The sequence below is a fragment of the Rhinopithecus bieti genome, unplaced genomic scaffold, assembly GCF_001698545.2.
Source record: "Rhinopithecus bieti isolate Rb0 unplaced genomic scaffold, ASM169854v2 scaffold_51827, whole genome shotgun sequence".
Lineage (NCBI taxonomy): Eukaryota > Metazoa > Chordata > Mammalia > Primates > Cercopithecidae > Rhinopithecus > Rhinopithecus bieti.
In genome coordinates this window covers 86,639-91,821 of record NW_016820189.1, presented here as the reverse complement: position 1 = coordinate 91,821, position 5,183 = coordinate 86,639, and the positions used below count along the sequence as shown (strand labels likewise).

The window sequence follows — 5,183 nt, the reverse complement described above, 5'->3', positions numbered from 1 at the left end:
AAAAAAAAAAAAAAAAAAAAAAAAAAAAAGGTGGGGGGAATGCAATGGTACTGGAATTAGAAAGTCTCAGCATCAGTTTTTATCTTTATACTTCTTTCTTGGACAGAAAACAAACAAAAAGAAGGCCTTTATCAATTTTATACAAGTTGACTTTGTACTTTATGTCTAGGCCCTTACCAAGAATGTATCAAATAAGGGTACATTGCATAAAAGATAGTGAGATGACCCTCAGGTGGGATTTTTAGAAAATGCTCGCCAGGCATGGTGGCTCACGCCTGTAATCCCAGCACTCTGGGAGGCCGAGGTGGAAGGATCACTTGAGGTCAGGAGTTCCAGACCAGCCTGACCAACATGGTGAAACTCCGTCTCCACTACAAATACGAAAAATTAGCCTGGCATGGTGGTGGGTGCCTGTAATCCCAGCTACTTGGGAGGCTGAGGCAGGAGGGTCACTTGAACCCAGGAGGTGGAGGTTGCAGTGAGCTGAGATTGCACCGTTACACTCTAGCTTGAGCAACAAGATTGAAACTCTGTCTCAAAATAAATAAATAAATAAATAAATAAATAAATAAATAAATAATAAAATAGAATGCTCTAGCATGGATGGTTGGTCACACAATCTTTTTTTTTTTTCTTATTTCTAAGTTGTGGACCATTTCCCTAAACAAGTCTTTCCCTGACCACAAGCCCAAGGTAAGTGCTGCTCCTTTTGGCTGCCACAGCGTCTGAGCCTATTTGTCACAGTCTCTTTTAATCCTGTGGATGCCTGTTTGTTTGTGAAGTCTCCTTCAGACTATGCCCTCCTTGAGGTTGGCGATGTATGTTATACACCTTTGGATCCTCAAAGTTTAGCAGAGTGCCTTGTACAAACATTTGTTGAATGATTATATCGATTTATTTTTTCCGCATACCACCAAGGACAGTGTTTCTCCTACTTGGCAGTACCAGAATTTCCAGGGGTTTATTGTTAATCAGCTTCCCAGGTGACTCCAAAACAGTGACGTGCTGGAGGCGGCTGGCACTGGCTGGCGAGAGCGGTTTCTGAGCATTTTCTGCCAACTCTGTGTCCAATAACAACACATTGGTAGTCTGAAATCGAGCACGGTGGCAGTATTTACACCACGATATCAGCAGATGTTACAAATCAGGGACTTTTTTTTTTTTTTTTTTTTTTTTTTTAGATGGAGTCTGGCTTTGTTGCCCAGGCTGGAGTATAGTGGTGCGATTTCGGCTCAGCACAACCTCCACCTCCGAGGTTCAAGCGATTCTCCTGCCTCAGTCTCCCGAGTAGCTGGGACTACAGGCCCGTGCCACCATGCCCAGTGAATTTTTTTTGTATTTTTAGTAGAGACGGGTTTCACTATGTTGGCCAGGCTGGTCTCGAACTCCTGACCTCGTGATCTGCCTGCCTTGGCCTCCCAAAGTGCTGGGATTACAGGCGTGAGCCACCACACCTGGCCAGGGCTTTTGTTTTTGAGAGCCTGTTAACCTGCTCGCCACCAAGTCTGTCATCTCTGGTCCAAAGACTAATGGCAGAGAATTGTTGACTGAGGGTGAGGTCGGCAAACTATGCCTGCTTTTGTACTGCCCATGAGATAAGAATAGATTTTAACATTTTAAAAAAGATTGTGAAAGAGGAAGAAGGAGAAAGAGAAAAGAACAAGGAGAAAAAAGATGGGGTGGAGGAGGAGAAGAAGAGGAGGATGAGGAAGAGGACAAGGAAAAAAGGGAAGTAGTGATAGAGAGTGTATGTGGCCTGCACGGGTTAAAATGTTTAATACACAGCTTTTTATGGAGAAGTTTGCTGACCCCTGACTTAGGGAAGCTCCTTAAATCTGACTGCCTAGTAAAATCACCTTGGAGAGCTTTTTTTTTTTTTTGAGACAGAGTCTCGCTCAATTGCCAGGCTGGAGTGCAGTGGTGCGACCTCAGCTCACTGCAACCTCCGCCCCCCGGGTTCAAGCAATTCTCCTCTCTCAGCCTCCCAAGTAGCTGGGATTATAGGCACCCACCACCATGCCCAGCTAAGTTTTGTATTTTTAGTAGAGATAGGGTTTCACCATGTTGAGCAGGCTGGTCTCGAACTCCTGATCTCAGGTGATCCACCCGCTTGGCCTTCCAAAGTGCTAGGATTACAGGCGTGAACCGCTGCGCCCAGCCTCAGCTTGGCTGTTTGAAGAATTCATTTGGAAGCCTGCATTCCACATTAAGGTGGATTTCTAAATCCTGCTATCCTTATGCTGTCTGAAGAGGAGGCTGGCTTAGCCCATTGTCCCCCTACACCTACTGCAGGTCCTGTGTCACCAGAAGGATTCTTTTGGACTTGTGCAGACTGAGGATACAGGAGAGAAGGGGAGGCTGGGGACAGTAGCCTGCTCCAGATCTCCGTATGGAAAGCATGGCAGGCTGGAAAAGTTGACAGTGAGGAACTCAAAACTGCATTTGACATTGGGCATGCCTATTGTCAATATTAAAGAATGAATGAAGGGATGAGATTGTGGGAGGCTCCTAGTCCCCTAATGCCCCTTAGCACCAGATAGAGGGATTTGAAAATGAAGTGTGAGACAGGTTTACAAACAGACTGTGTAAATAGATGGGAGACAAAGCATATTTCAAAGACAGTTCGCTGTGGCCCATGCGTAGAGACCCTTTTGCAGAGTTCAGGACATACAAAATCTAAACAACTTGAGTTTTTAATTTATTTTATTTTAAAAATGAACATCGAATAAAGTTGACGTTCTTTCAGAGAATGTATAGTTCTATGACTTGTAATCCATGCATAGATATGTTTAAACACCACTATAATAGGCATGCAGAGAAGTTCCATCACCCCAAAAACCTCTCCCCTGCTATTCCTTTGTGATCATATCCACACCCCAACCCTCAGCCCCAGCAAGCACGGAGAGGTTCTGCATTGTCATAGACTTTTTTTTTTTTTTTTTCTGAGAGGGAGTCTCGCTCTGTGGCCCAGGCTGGAGTGCAGTGGCCAGATCTCAGCTCACTGCAAGCTCCGCCCCCCCGGTTTATGTCATTCTCCTCCTCCACTCAGCCTCCCGAGTAGCTGGAACTACAGGCACCCACCACCTCGCCCGGCTATTTTTTTGTATTTTTTAGTAGAGACGGGGTTTCACCGTGTTAGCCAGGATGGTCTCGATCTCCTGACCTCGTGACCCACCCGTCTCGGCCTCCCAAAGTGCTGGGATTACAGGCGTGAGCCACGGCGCCCGGCCGACTTGTCTTTTCAAACATGTTCTGTAATCGTACGGTATGAAACTGACTTCTTTCGCTCATCTTAGCTAGCGCCTTTGAGATTCATCCAGGTTGTTGCAAGTATCAAGAACTCATTCATTTTCCTTGCTGAGCAGTATTTCATGATATGGATGTACCACAGTGTGTTTATTGATTCAAAACTGAAGGACATTTGGATTGTTTTCAGTTTGCGGCAATTGTGAGCAGAACTCCTATAAACATTGGTGTTTTTGTGTGGACATAACTTTTCATTTGTCTGGGGTATATGTGCAGGACTGGTAGTCCTGGATCATCTGGTAAGGAATATGTCTGTTTAACTTTATAAAAAGTTGTCAAACTGGTTTCCAGAGTGGCTGTACCATTTTCTGTTTCCACCAGTAGTGAATGAGAATTCTGGTTACTCAACACTGGATCACATGTCTTGCTAGTGTTTTCTATTTTAGTTTTTCTAACAAGCATGGAGTGGTATCTCCGAGTGGCTTTTATTTGCATTTCTCTAATGGCAAATGATGTTAAACATATTCACCCTCCATATGGTGTATTTTGTTAAAAGGTCTGTTCAACTTTTTTGCCCATTTTAAACTTGTTCTGTTGTTGTTGTCATTGTTTTCTTATTAATGAATGCTGAGAGTTCTTTCTTTATTTTATTGCTTTTATTTTTTTGAGACGGAGTTTCGCTCTTGTTGCCCAGGCTGGAGTGCAATGGTGCAATCTCAGGTCACTGCAGACTTTGCCTCCTGGGTTCAAGCGATTCTCCTGCTTCAGCCTCCTGAGTAGCTGGGATTACAGGCGTCCACCACCATGTCTGGCTCATTTTTTGTATTTTTAGTAGAGATGGGGTTTCTCCATGTTGACCGGGCTGGTCTCAAACTTGAGAGTTCTTTATATATGCTGGATGTAATTCTTTTGTTGAGATATGTGATTTAAAAATCTTCTTCTCCCTGTCTACAACTTGTTTTTTCGTCTCTTTACAGTATCTTTTGCAAAGAAAACGTTTTTAATTTTGATGAAGCCCAATCTATCAAATTTTAAAAATGGATCATTCTTTCAGTGCTGTGTCTAAGAGTTTTGTTCTAACGCAGCTTTGCATTCCTATGATAAACTGCACCTGGTCATAGTAGATTATTCTTATGTGTATTGGATTCAATTCGTTAATATTTATATTGAGAATATTTGCACCTGTGTTCATGAATGCTATTGATCTGTGGTTTTATTTCTTTTTTATGCTGTTTTGTCTGGCATTTTATCCAGATATGGATTATTCTTATGTATGTTGGATTCAATTTGTTAATATTTTAGTGATCGTTTTTGCATCTGTGCTCATGAATGTTATTGGTCTGTGGCTTTTATTACGCTGTTGTTGTCTGGTATTGGTATAAGGTATGGCATTGGTATCTTTTTATGTTAGTCTCATAAAAAGATTTGGGAGTGTTTTTTCCTTTGTCATTTTCTGGAAGAGGTGTAAAATTTGTAGTATTCTTTAAGTGTTTGATAGAATTTGCCTGTAAAAATCTAGGCGTAAGGATTTCTTTCTTTCTTTCTTTCTTTTTTTTTTTGAGACTGAGTCTTGCTCTGTCACCCAGGCTGGAGTGCAGTGGCACAATCTCAGCTCACTGCAACCTCCACCTCCTGGGTTCAAGCAATTCTCTTGCTTCAGCCTCCCAAGCAGCTGGGATTACAGGCGCCTGCCACCATGCCCAGCTAATTGTTTTTATTTTTAGTAGGAACGGGGCTTCACCATCTTGGCCAGGATAGTTTCGATCTCTTGACCTCCTGATCCTCCCACTTCAGCCTCCCAAAGTGCTGGGATTACAGGCGTGAGCCACTGCAGCTGACCCACAAAATAACCTTTGTTATTTTCTTTCTTTTGCTTAATTTGGGTTTATTTTGCACTTTTTTTGCCGGTGTTTTTTTTTTTTTTTTTTTTTTTTTTT

The 5,183-nt window shown here is 42.7% G+C and overlaps 1 long non-coding RNA gene across 1 annotated transcript in view; it reads left to right on the top strand.

Annotated features, from left to right (window-relative positions):
* LOC108520314 (uncharacterized) overlaps window positions 1-5,183 on the top strand; it is a 33,997-nt gene that overhangs the window by 21,230 nt on the left and 7,584 nt on the right. Inside the window, exon 2 of the long non-coding RNA XR_001882879.1 lies at window positions 646-693. This is a non-coding gene — a long non-coding RNA (uncharacterized LOC108520314). The remainder of the gene's footprint in view (window positions 1-645; window positions 694-5,183) is intronic.